General features: G+C 28.4%; 1 protein-coding gene across 12 annotated transcripts in view; it reads left to right on the top strand.

The window, feature by feature from the left end:
- Window positions 1–14,754, top strand: part of LOC111678401 (collagen alpha-1(XVIII) chain) — a 331,879-nt gene that overhangs the window by 126,524 nt on the left and 190,601 nt on the right. Inside the window, exons 1-2 of one of the 12 annotated variants that reach the window (XM_046953019.1) lie at window positions 5,837–5,888; window positions 5,974–6,018. The exons of the other annotated variants lie outside the window; for them this stretch is intronic. The gene's annotated coding sequence lies outside the window, so the exon portion shown is untranslated. Of the gene's footprint in view, window positions 1–5,836; window positions 5,889–5,973; window positions 6,019–14,754 lie in introns of those variants that run through there. 12 annotated transcript variants of the gene reach the window in all.

The raw sequence follows: 14,754 nt of genomic DNA, 5'->3' as shown, positions 1-14,754 counted from the left end.
AGAACTAGAACAGAACTAGAACAGAACTAGAACAGAACTAGAACAGAACTAGAATAGAACTAGAACAGAACTAGAACAGAACTAAAACAGAACTAGAACAGAACTAGAGCAGAACAAGAACAGAACTAGAACTGAACTGGAATTGAACTAGAACTAAACTGGAATTGAACTAGAACTAAAATAGAGCTGAACTAAACTGATCTAGAACTGTCACAATTTCAATTTTAATTAAATTTTTTTACAATGAATGTCTCCCTAACTAATCATAGTACATATATATGTATGTATGTATGTATGTATGTATGTATGTATGTATGTATGTATGTATGTATGTATGTATGTATGTATGTATGTATGTATGTATGTATGTATTTTAAGTTTTAATTAAAAAGTAATAAGAAAAAATGAACATGAACTAAAATGATTTTCGTATATTTTCCAACATTCTTGGTTTCTGTTTGTTAATTCATGTTAATCTGTCCAACCTGATTTTAACTGGAATAAGGTCAAATTATACAATAGTTGTATAGTAATATCAATTTTGTACATTATATATGAGAGAATTCTAAATTTGGGAAAATATTTTAAATTAAAAATAAATATAAACAAGCAGATTTAAAGAAAATTTAACAGTTTTCATAGAATATAAGTTTTTGTAAATAAATAAATAAATAAATAAGTATGTACATAAAATTTTAATCAATTTTCTAAAAATACCTTTTTGGTGTTAAATTTCTATTAAAGTGTGGCCATTATTTACTTATTTTCCTGTCTAATACTAGACATAAGTTAATACACTTAAAAGGAATTGCTTTAACAAGACACTTTTATTTCATTTCTATTATTTGTTTTCTCATTTGTGTTTGCGTAAATACTATTTAGTTTTTAACAACCGACATCCCTTTTCGTGTCTGTAGCAATAAATTATAACAAATACAACTATTTACAAACCTAGACACATTGAGACACTAACAAATACATACATACATTCACACATACACACACAGAGAAGAGGACATCATTTTAAACATCAAACGAAAGGAAACGGTTAAGCACACCTACGTTTTGTTTTTGTTAACAACGACGACAGTGGTTTTAAAAAAATATAAATGAAAGGAAATTAATATAGATGTTAGTTACAATAATTAAAATTGTGTTTAAAACAGTGGGATTAGTTGTAGAAGGGAAATGAAAATGAACTAGATTTTTTTAATAATTTGCTGCAAGCAAGTTTCAGATCTAAAAGATATCTAGATTTTGATAGTAGAAATTACCTTTTGGGAGCAATGTATTTGATACCACTGTTTGTATATATTAAATTTTTACCTACAAATCTAAATGTATAATATATATGTGTATTTTGTATCTACATCCCCAACAAAACTAATACCTGAGTTTGTTTTTCTACTTATTATTTTAGCAGAAAAAACGAGTAAAAAAGGACATTATATTTTTTCCTATTTTATTTTCTCACTTCCCCTTTACACTTAACTACGACTAATGATTGTTGTTATTTGCCCAGAAAAAAAACTATACAGGGGATGTAAAAAAGGAGACATATATACTATATATGGAGTAAAAAATATGTGAAAAAGTTAAAAGGATAAAAATTGTTTATAACAGCATCAACATCCTCATCAGTAATGTCCTCATTTTCTTGTTTTTGTCGCTTTCGTTGTGTTTTGTATTTTTCCCCCATTTTCATATCCATAATAGGCGTTTTATACAATTATTGCTATAAATTGTAAGTATTATGCAAGTGGTTGAATACTTTTAGTAATACATACATATGTAGGTTCAGACAACAAAAAAACGGGGGAAACGTGTAAATCGACATACAAATGGACATATGGTCTTATATGTATCTATGTATGTGATTACACACATGTGCTGCGGTTGTAATTTGTAAATATGTATACATATATAAAAATATATAAATGAATAAACGTGTCAGTAGACGTTTTAAGTGAATTTAATGTTGTTTACAAATAGTTCTCAACTTTCCCCCTGTTACTGGACTAATACAAAATACCCAATAAACAAAGTAACAATGGTCAATTGGTGACTTTTAAAAGATTTGATTTAATTAGAGAAGAGTTTGTAATGTTGATCACTACTATGCTTACAGCTGTATTAGAGTAATAGGCTGTCAAGTATCTTCTATATAAAGCAAATACTAAACCTCACATAAGTATCTAGGAAAATGTAAAAGCCAAAGTCCTCAAGTTTTTCATCAACCAAATTGATTTTCATATTTGGCAGCAATACGGCCGAACCTGTCTGATGTTATAAGTAAATTCGTACGTCTGGAAAACTATACCAGCGAAAGTCCTCAATTTAAACATAAAAATTTTCAATTTAAAAATACTTTTTTCTTTAATTTAATTTTTTCTAAAAATTATATTTTTTGTGCTAAAACTTAAAATTGTAACTGACAATTTGATTTTTCACAAAAAAATTCAATTCTGTACCAAAAAATGCTATTTTTAACTAAAAAATTAAATGTTCATCAAAAATAAAAATTTTCACTAAGAAAGCAATTTGCCACTAAAAATGCAATTTTTCACTAAAAATGCAATTTTTTACTAAAAATGTAATTTGTGACTGAAAATACAGTTTTTCACTAAAAATGCAGATTTTCACAAAAAATGCAAATTTTCACTAAAAATGCAATTTTTCACTACAAATGCAATTTTTCACTAAAAATTCAATTTTTCACTAAAAATTCAATTTTTCACTAAAAATGCATTTCTATACCCTACACTTTACACTTTAGTGGCGATGGTTTATTGGGTTTCTGCTGATGTTTGTAATGCACAACATTATTGTTCCTAACCTTAAAGTACACCTCATTTTCTGAGTCGATTTAGCTATGTCTGTCTGTCCGTCCGTCCGTCCATGTAAACTTTGTAATCAAACTACTGGACGCAATTTTGAAGATAATTCAATGAAATTTGGTACATGATATTATATTGCCCCACGGACGAAGACCATTCAAAATGGTTAATATCGATAAGGTCCAGACAACACTATTTCACCCGACCCCTCACAACTGTACCCCCGAATAGGGCTTTTAAACATTGTAATTAAACAACAGGTGGCAATTTTGAAGATTTTTGGCACATGGTCTTATATTGGTCCTACGTAGAGGAAGAATAGTTAACATCGGTCCGTTATTTCACCTGGGCCCCATACAACTGAACCCGCCAAATAGGGCTTTTAAATTCATAATTATGTTTAAATACTCGTATCTCGACAAAAAGTTGCAAAACCAAGTTATATACTAGCTATACTACTGATGACCCTGATGAACTTTACAATTATAACGACTCATTTGACCCTAGCCCCTATAAAAAGTCCCCATTAAAATTTTACATAAATATCCACAGTTTTATTAAAAAATAAATGGCTTAAGTATAACTGAGGTAAAGTTCAATTCAACTTCATTGCTTAATTATGAAATCTTAATCAAATTTTATTCGTATACAAGTGTAGGGTGTTATATGGTCGGCCTAGCCCGACTATAACTTTTTACTTGTTTTTACTAAAAATGCAATATCCATAATAGGCAAAATGGATATTGCATTTAAAAATGCATTTTTTTCATTTAAAATGCAATTTTTAGTTAGCTAGCTAGCTAGTTAGTTAGTTAGTTAGTTAGTTAGTTTTGTAGTTAGTTATGTAGTTAGTTAGTTAGTTAGTTAGTTAGTTAGGTAGTTACAATTATATAGCACATTTACAAAATTTTCTATTATTTCAATTAGTTAAAACACCAATGTTTAACTACTTGCTGGGTTATTTGAGGTAATTTACCTGTGTTATAAATAAAAATACATTTAAACGTATTTTATTACAGCTGGAACCAAGTGTTAGCCTTTTAACTACAAGTGCTAACCAAAAGATTTAAACAATTCACATCTAAGTCAGTTAATTCAAACATTTTCAAAAATAAATTTAATTTTTTCGTTTGATATTATAAATAAAATATTTTGTTTTTAAGTAGTTTTCGCTATCCATACCATTCCTTAAATTAGTCACTAACAGACATTGTCAATGTATCCACTTACTTAGGTAGACCAGTCCGTTGAGTGTCCCCTTTTACATACCTACCAGCAAAAAAATTAAACAAAAAGTCAGTTTATATACATATAAACAGCCTCGTCTATAAAACACTAGCTTACATTTACAACTTTCTATTTCTTCCTTCTCCTGTACTAACTACAACAAAGTGTTGAACATAAGCTTTTTATTATTAGTTTTTTTTCCAGCGTCCTTCATACATATAAAACTAATAAAAAATGAAATAGTATAGTGACCATAACGACGATACGACCAAGCTGTGTTAAGGACATTGGTTGATGATGATGATGAAAATTAACTATGATCATGTACCACACATAAACCGTCAAATGGTTTTTACCATTATATATCCATATAAAATAGTGTTTCATATTACACACTTTATTTTGCCTCCTTTTTCACACCACTTTCAATCTCGTTCTATGTCCAGCCATTCTTAGTTCTTTTGTAATGACTTTCTCATGTCAAGTGTTTTAGGTTGCCAAACACACATGTACAATCACCAACATACACATTTACACACTCAATCTAAAAATGTTAGTTGCTTTTATCTGTTTTAAAGTAAAGTGCTCGTCCGTCAACACATTTCTTTCAAAAAAATGTCAATAACTTTTAGGAAATTTTTAGAAAATCTAGTTTTTGGTGGACTATGGAATTTTTTTAATTGAAAAATTTTGTTGCAAATCAATTTAATTTCATAGAAAAAAGTTAGTTTCAAAAAACATTTTCAATAAAACGTTTAATCGAAAATTTTAAAAGTGTTTAAATGACTACTATCTGTTTTAAGGTGATTATTACTCTTCTTTGATTATCACTTAACTTTTGCATTACGTAGAAGTAGTTTAATTATTCTTTATGACTATAATCTAAATTACTATGTGGAGAGGGTATAATGCGTTCGTGCTTATGTTTGTAATTCACAATAATATTGGTCCTTCACTCACCTAAACGTATTACGATCAACTCAGAATTACTTTCGATTAATACATGTCTGTCCGTCCTTCCATCCATCCATCCTTCCGTCCGTCCGTCCGTCCGTCCGTCCTTCCATCCTTCCGTCCTGTCTATCTTTGCAAGGTTAAGAAATCTATTTGAAAGATATTTTGATAAAATTTGGACCAAACATGTTTCTTCGGAACAGAAACAAAGCTTGAAAATGGTTGTCTATCCGTCCTTCCTTTCATCCATCCATCCATCCATCCGTCCTGTTTTTCTTTGCAAGGTTAAGAAATCTATTTCAAAGATATTTTGATAAAATTTGGACCAAACATGTTTCTTCGGAACAGAAACAAAGCTTAAAAATGGTTGTCTATCCGTCCGTCTTTCCTTTCATCCATCCATTCATCCGTCCTGTCTGTCCTTGCAAGGTTAAGAAATCTATTTGAAAGATATTTTGATAAAATTTGGACCAAACAAGTTTCTTCAGAACAGGAACAAAGCTTGAAAATGGTTACAATCGGTCCATTAATCTATACAGCCCCTAAATTACCGGAACTCCCGATTTTGTTCTTTTTAATCCATAATTAATTCAAATATACTAAAATTTTTAAACATTATAAGCAATGAAATTCCGCATAACTTACGGTTGTATAAAGTTCGGTCGTGTTGATTTTTTATTTATTTGTAGTTTTATTTCTTAGTTTTTGTTTTTTATATTTTTATTTTATAATTTCCATTTAATTTTTTTCTTTAATTTATTTATTTCTTATTTTTTTATTAATTTTTGTTTCATTTTTTTTTTATTACTTTTTTAGGATTTACCCCTTGATTATAATGAAATCGATTTTGATATAGGTGGTTCTGGTCTGGTATGTTTTTTTTTATTTATCTTTATTTAACTTTTTATTTTATTATTTTTTAATTTATGTTTTTTTATGGTCCCTATTGTAACAGTTTTCCTCTGAAGATGCTTCCGGCGACACTTTTAATTGGGATGATGTAAGTAAAATATAAAACATATTTTTAGTTATTTGTTTTTTGTTTTTTACATATGAACATGATTTTTTTTAAAATCATTTTCATTTGAGTTTGTTGATTTTCTTTGTCACTTTTAAAAGCTGGAAATTTGCTCAAAACTATTATTTTTGTTTTACTCTTTTTTGAATATTTTTATATAATTTCTTGGAATTTGCGATCGTTGCGGTAGTATCATCTTTTATTAACAGTAATCAAAAAGAACTTCCAAAAGCGAAAAAGAAGTAGAATTTACTTTATGGAATTGCTGAATAAGACCAGAATAAGTGATGATTTTAACTTAGGCTTGTCATAGTACGAATGTCATATGACATAGACACATTTAATACAAAAGGACAAAAATATTTTTTTTACTCATAAATATGTAAAAACAAGTAGGAGTGCTATAATCGGTTGTGCGGAATGTTAAATACCCTTCTCCATGATATGTTAAATATAATAGAGAGTAAAAATATTATATCAAGTATCAGAAAGTCTATAGATTTTCGGTCAAGCAGTGTGTTGCGTATGTGCTAAGGTTGTCAATTATTTGTGTTAAAAATTATTCGAATAAAAACTAACAATATGTTTTGGATTCGAGTAGTCGACTAAATTTTAAGCTAAGGCTTTTATAATGAAATATCTATACGATGTTTATGGAATTACATATGTGTGGATTTCATCAACACAGCATGTTTTATTCTATGTCCGTCTGTCTGTCTGTCCGTTCGTCCGTCGGTCTGTCCGTCGGTCTGTCCGTCTGTCCATGTAAACCTTGTAATCAAACTACAGGTTGCAATTTTAAAGATAATTCAATGAATTTGGTAAATATTCTAATATTGTAAAAACTGTAATCAAACTACAGGTTTTTGAGGTAATTTAATTACATTTGGCACATAATCTTTTGTTAACATAGTTAGTTAACATCGGTCTATTATTTCACCTACATTTTAATCTTTTGTACAACCAACTTACAATTTCTTAAAGCAATCCTACACACTTTGCAATTTTGTAAACAAACTTTTCACATTGTATCAGTGGTTATATCGTGTATGTAAGCATTTAAAAAATCCTTAGAATCACTTTTAAAACAGACAACATTCCACTTTTAACATTGCAAAATACAGATTTTTCTAAATTGCAAAATTCTTTTGATTGAGTATTCGTTTTACAAAAAATTAATGTATCTTTGTTCAATATTATAATAAAATATGGTTAAAATGTATTATTAAATTTTATTCGAATATTCGTTTATTCTACAAAAATTCGAATTATTCTTTATTCTAAATTGGAAATTTTTTCATGTTTCTAAGTTCAATATTATAGAAAATGAAAAAAGTTTCTTTTAAAAAATGAAAAAGTACCAAAAAGTCCCCTTCTATAAGTTCTCAACTAATTCGGACTCCACATACTTAATTTCAAGTTTCTATGTTTAGTATTATAGAAAATTTAAAAAGTACCTTTTGAAGAATGAAAAAGTAACAAAAAAATCCTTTTTATGTGTTCACACCTAATTCGGGCAAATATTTCCACATATTTTCCTAAAAAACTTTTCCAATTTATAATTATATTGAAAAATTAGATTATTTTGATTTCAAGGGTTTCCAAGATTTTTATTATAAAATGTATTTTTCTTGTAGTTGTTGAAGAGTTTATTCGCTTCGGCACAACACAACTGAATCTTTGACATTTTTTTATGTTTGTTTTTATTGCAAGTATATATAAGTACTTGTATATTTGGAGAAGCATATGGTCTTTGCTCTTTTATTTTAAGTTTCATGTTTTAAAAAGTTTTTAATAAATATAAATTGTGAAATATTTTTAAAACATAAAACATTCTTCGACATACAAAAGATTTCAAGTGAGTACAGTATCTTGTTGTGTTTGACTTTAAATATTAATCAAAAACTGACAACAGTTAACAAGGTCCTTAGAAAAAGATCACTACAAGTAATGGTTTGTTTTTTTTTAAGGGAAAGACACTTAAAGTAAAATATTGCAGTTTACTACACAATATCAGTAATATATGGAGTAACAGTTTCCAATGGTTCTAGAGCTGAGGACAGGTATTAATTTTAACAAGGACATTTCCACATGGCGATAGCCTAAGAACAAAGCATTAAAGTCACCTATTACTACTAAATAGCACCATTAAATACCGCTTTTAACTTTCTTTTTCATGAGCCTTAATATGCTCATTTCATTTTATCAAAATAAAACTTAAATAAAATTTTATTTCTCTACCAAAATGTTTGCTACATATATACATATGTATTTTTATAGTCCTTTTTTGTTATTGTCGTTTTCTGTAACTTTATTATAAATTTTTCCCAACGCACTGACAGTTTCATTGTGGTTAACTTTTGTGTTTTCTGTAGACGAGTGTGCAAAGAGAGAAAAAAATTTAACTTTTTACACACTTATCCAAAGATGCATAAGCAAGTTGGTATGTGCGCGTGAGTGTGGGTAATAAGTAGTAGGGTGGTACTTGAAATTTATTGTACTTTGATTTTTATATCCAATTAATAATAATTTATTATGTTAGTTATTTTTAAAGTTTTTACCTTTAAAAAACTTGAATAATATAAAATTTCTTTTGAAACTAGTTTTATTTTATTAAAATTTCATAAGTTTGTCCTTAATAAATTTACATTGTAGTCTTTTATTTTGGTATTATTATAACTAAAGTACAAAGCTGAGTATGTTACTAAAGTAGTTTTAACGAAATATTTTTATTTAGCTACTTTTACTTAGGTCAAACAGAACTTTTTCATTTATTTTTTTATTAACTTAACGATAATGTAATTAAATTTATAAAAAAGTATTAGAAAAGTTTTTCGTATTTTCGTAATATTAAAAAAGGATTTGATTAAGTAATATTTCGTATTATAAAAGAAATTTTTGTAAATATTACAAAAAAAAGTGGTTACGTAGTTTTTGTTATGTTTGTATATACCAATCGACTCAGATTCACTTTCCAAATCAATTTAGTTGTGGAAGTCTGTCCGTTTGTCTGTTTTTCTGAATTTTTTGATGTTTTCTGATGTCTACTTGCATTATATAGAGAGTGGAGTAACTGATGGATTTGACGGATGGAGTGGCGGAGTGATTTGTTAGAATGTTTAATCTAACAAGACGGGAAGGATGGACATGGTGCAAGGTCGTCACTGCTCTCCCATTGATTTATTTGGCGATTGAGTGTATGCTCAACTTATCACAGTGGATCTCTGTGACTACTGAAATAAAGTCTTACGTCCCTCTAGGTGCTGTTGCCCAAACAACAGAGCTATAGTAGTGTGGTTTGGCGACATTATGTTGGTGGTAGATTAAGCTTGCCCATGTCTTTCCCCAACGTGACTTCTATGGCAAGAGATTAGATAGATCAAGTACTTGAGCAAAGTGCTTGTACATGGACCATGTACAAAAATTGCAACCTGCGTGTAAGATACACAAAGGTTCAGTGGTGAGTTGTTTACTTTTTACTCACCCAGTGGTTGAAAAAGTACCACCGTCAGATAGGTCTGACTTAAAGCACTTCGACTTCATGTCTATCTGTTTGTGTCTGTCTGTCTGTCTGTCTGTCTGTCTGCCTGTCAGTCTATCTATGTGTCTGTCCGTCGACCCGTCTGTGTGTTCATGCAATCGTTGTGGTCAGGATTCATTCCACAATTTGCAACAGAGTTTGATGCAGTTTCTCATGTTTGTCTGTCTGTCTGTCAGTCTGTATTTATGCATGTCTACCTGTCTGTCAGTCAACCCGTCTGTGTGTTCGCGTAGTTTAATGCAATTTGTCACTTTAGTTAGTTAGTTAGTTAGTTAGTTAGTTAGTTAGTTAGTTAGTTAGTTAGTTAGTTAGATATTTAGATAGTTAGATAGTTAGATAGTTAGATAGTTAGATAGTTAGATAGTTAGATAGTTAGATAGTTAGATAGTAAGATAGTTAGATAGTTAGATAGTTAGATAGTTAGATAGTTAGATAGTTAGATAGTTAGGTAGTTAGATAGTTAGATAGATAGTTAGTTAGTTAGTTAGTTAGTTAGTTAGTTAGTTAGTTAGTTAGTTAGTTTGTTAGTTAGTTATCCCTTCTACTCTTATCGAACGTGCATTCTCATTGAACTAAAATGTTATCTAACATCAGAATTCCTAGATTTCCGCAATTGAATGTTTGTTCCACAAAAAGTGCAAATTAATTAACAACTTGAAGCCTCACTTGTTAATTTCCTTTAAAGGAAACTATCCTAACGTTTTCGTGTCCCTTCTTTTAAAGGCAATGTCTACATGTGTATTGCAGAAAAAACAAAAAAACGATGAAAACAAACAACCTTGTAAGTGGTGACATGTTTTTTTGACATGTTTCTTTTCTTACAAATAAGTTTGTTTTTTTTTTTTTTTTTTTTTTTGTTTCTCGACTACAACAAGTTATATAATATTCTCTTGATTTTTATAAAGTTTATAAAATTTTTTTCTCCATAAACTTTGTTTTATGTTAAATGTATTTTTTTTTGTGTCTTGTTTGTTTTCATTGTAAATACTTGTAAATAAAAGTGATTAAATATTTTTGTACTTTTGTGTTCAATAAAATGATTTAAAGATATTTAACATCAGATAAAGTTATATAGTTAAATGAAAAAAAATCAGCAGGGTATTTTAGATGAAAAATATATGTTATTGACACATGAATATTATTAACAAAAAAAAATAAGCCATGGTCATTTCATTCAAACTTGATATATTCGCTTATAAGTAAAACTATAGTTTTGTGAAATTAAAAAAAAAAAAAAAAAAACGAATATGTTCAATACATTTTTCGTAAATGAGATCAAGTTTACAAAGTATCTCATTCTTCGACAACAACTTTGTTTACTGCTCTTTGCAAACACACAAGCATTAATATGAAAGTATGCGTGTATCCCCTTCCAGCACACAGAGGAAGAGTATGTTGTTGTTTTAACCATCCTGCTGATGAACGGAAGTTCAGAAAAAATTCAATATTTCCGTTTGACACTTTATATTTTGATAGGTCACATACCTATGAGTATGTGATCTTTGTTTTATTTTTATAAAGTTTTTATATATTAAAACATTAACAATTTGTTGATGAATTTTTAAGCCCATGACCTTTTATGAAAGTTTTTTTTTTTACATAAATATTTCGTTTGCTTTATTTATTACATTATTATGTCAATAAATAACTTTAAGTCATATGTCTGAGCTGAATAATTAAATTGAGGGTAAAATAATGGTACAAACAAAGACAAATGTGGTATTTAACATAAAGAATGCTATGGATACAGCACTAGTGAATTGGCTGGTTATTTGGGATGGTAAGAGGTTGTGCTTTTAAAAACAATTCGAAACTAATCAAAAAATTAGTTTATGAAAATCTTTCTAATCTCGACACATGTTAATAGTATTCAGTATTGATGTAAAAAATTAGTAAGATATAAATTAATTCCCAAAAAAATATCTTCCCCTAAACGAATAACCTAAAACAATCACGTTCATTTATATGTATATATATTTTCATTCTTATAACGGAACCATTTATCAAAATGGCTATAATTTAAATAAAAAAATATATAAAATTCTCTATAGTTGGTATAATTTTCTACAGTTTTATTGTTTCTATTGATGTTTCTTTTTTTGAAAAAAAAAAATTAACATACATATTTCTCATTCTCTACACACTTGTCCATAAATATTTAAACAATATCCATATTCACAATAAAATATGTTGGAGTTTTTTTGTTTCAATATGTTCATGGTATTGTTTTATTGTTTGTATATTGAAGCATGTTTTTCCCCTTTTTTATGCGAAAAAAAAATCAAAAAAAATTTTAATAAATACAGACGTATACTGTATGTAAAAAAAATAAATTTTTCATATAGACAATGTACTCAATCTATAAAAATTGTTTTATTTGACTTTTTTATATGCATTTAATAAAATTGCAAAGTTTTTTTTTTTTTTTTTTTTTGAAACAATATTTTATTGACAAAAAATTATCAGCATTTGTTATTTAAATGAGTTTCAAATTTATTAATAAGAATAAAATGTAATCCTTTTTTTTAGTTTTCAACACTCACATAAATTCCTTAAAAAAACTCTTACTACTCTCTCTCTCTCTCATACATTACAAACATTCTAAATAATAGACAGGACTCATTTTAGTTTAAACAATTAATATATTTACTACGCGGGACACATTAAGTGCTTTTTATACCCTACACCACTATAGTGGGGAGGGTATTATACGTTTGTGCTGATGTTTGTAACATACAAAAATATTGGTCCAATACCCACCTTAAAGTATACCGATCGATTCAGAATCATTTTTTGAGTCGATTAAGACATGTCCGTCCGTCCGTCCGTCCGTCTGTCCGGCTGGCTGGCTGGCTGGCTGGCTGGCTGTCCATGTAAACCTTGTGCGCAAGGTACAGGCCGCAATTTTCAAGATAATTTGATGAAATTTGGACCAAGCATGTTTTTTGGCACAAGGACGAAGCCTATTGAAAATGGTTGAAATCGGTTCATTATTTCACCTAGCCCCCATGCAACCGTACCTCCCGATTTGAACTTTTTATGCTGTAATTACGTCAAATATTCTGCTATCTCTCTAAAAATTGGCACAAATAAGTTTTATATAAGTATAAATGATACTGCAGATTTTCGTAAGGATCGGCCTATATTTGACCCTAGCCCCCATACAAACCCCCCTTCAAAAAATGACTTAAACGTCTAAAATTGACTTGTAACCATTTGTATCGCAATGAAACTCAACAAAACTAACTGTTATTTAGAAATATATCCTTTTCCCAAATTTACCGAGGATCGGCCCATATTTGACCTCATTTAGAAATTTTAGTTTTTTTATCAATAAATGGCTTAAATATTTTGGAATTATGGTAATATTCAACATAAAAGTCTCTTCAAAAAATGACTTAAACGTCTAAAATTGACTTGTAACCATTTGTATCGCAATGAAACTCAACAAAACTAACTGTTATTTAGAAATATATCCTTTTCCCAAATTTACCGAGGATCGGCCCATATTTGGCCTCATTTAGAAATTTTAGTTTTTTTTATCAATAAATGGCTTAAATATTTTGGAATTATGGTAATATTCAACATAAAAGTCTCTTTACAAAAAATAAAAATTTTATAAAAGTAAAAATTGTAAAAATATACTCATGGTGTAGGGTATCATATGGTCGGCCATGCCCGACTATACTTTCCTACTTGTTAATACTAGAATACTTCAAATTCCTTCTTTTTCACATTGACCACCTAGTGCACTACTAAGGGTCAGTAAAGAGACTTATGTCGCTATGGCAACACAAATTAACATACAATTAATGTAATTTTATATAAAAATTTGGAAAAATTTAATATAAAAAAAAAAAATTAGAACAAAAGGGGCATACATGCAAATCTCCTCTACATGTGGTACGAAAACCATGATTCTGTTTGTAATATTGCATCAATAATATAATGCAAATAGTCAAAATGATGTTCATGATGCAGTGCAAGTGGAATTTATATGTAAATATAATAAAAATTTTAACAAAATGCAAAAGTATGTGTAAATTTTTTAACTTTTAGATAGAAAATAGAGAATGAAAATATAATAAATAACATACATACCCAGCAAAAACTTTCATTACCATGTAGTGGGTTAAAATGCTAAAATCTACTTACAGAATATAATTTTAAGTAAATATTTTTACACGGTGATGTCATTGGAAGCAAGTATTTACCACAATTGCTAAAACAAGTAATTAGAAAAATCAATCAATGCAAATCGTGTGAAAAAAACGTATACAGCTTCTATAGCTTCACACAGAAGCTGATTAATGAATTAGAAAGTAGTTATATAACACATTATTCATAAGGCGTTTTTAATGTACTTCTATATAATAAGAACTATATTAGGTATTTATTGAAAAGTATGTTAATGGATAAGTGATTACAATTGCAAGTCATTAACAAGCTTTTGCTGGGTACATAACTACACTTGAATTGCGTTCAACTGTAATGTTTAAAGGAGCATTTCAAATATATGAACTGAGTTTTATATAGAAAGGAAAGTTTGTAAAAATTTGTAAATTTTCTCCATGTAGGCTCTGGAAAAGGTTTAGTTACAGTATAGTTATAAAATAAATTTCTTTAAAATGTTTTAAAATTCAACAGTGAATTGAAAAACAAAAGACAAAAATCAATTTTAAGTACACATCAACATCCACAATCAACAGATTAAAGAAAATACCGGAAATAATAACAACTCATTGATGTACACTATATAGACCCCAATATGAATCGGTCAATAGTCTTTACTTTCCTCTATATAATTAACTACTAAAGAGCAAGGTTCTGGATTATTCGTAAATCTATAGCCTTGGCAATAGCGTGTCTATACACGCAGAGAAAAAACATAGTTCGACATGGTTACTATAACTAAACTATGTTCACTGTAAAAATATATTGTTATCAAAAACATAATTGTTATTTTAATTCTATTTAAACAATATATATTTTCATATTTTTGACAATTATAAATTTTAATATGATTCACTGAGAAATAATTATTTTTTCAACAACTATGTAATGGTAACTGTTTGTGTCTGCAATAGTTTTTGCAGGCAATGAAAATGCAAAAAAAAGCGAAAATTATTATAAGCTAACTTCTTTATTGAAGTGCTAAAATTCGAATGACAAAATAA

The sequence above is a fragment of the Lucilia cuprina genome, chromosome 5, assembly GCF_022045245.1.
Source record: "Lucilia cuprina isolate Lc7/37 chromosome 5, ASM2204524v1, whole genome shotgun sequence".
Taxonomy (NCBI): domain Eukaryota; kingdom Metazoa; phylum Arthropoda; class Insecta; order Diptera; family Calliphoridae; genus Lucilia; species Lucilia cuprina.
Note: the sequence above shows the minus strand (reverse complement) of the source record. Positions and strands in the feature narration are given on the sequence as shown.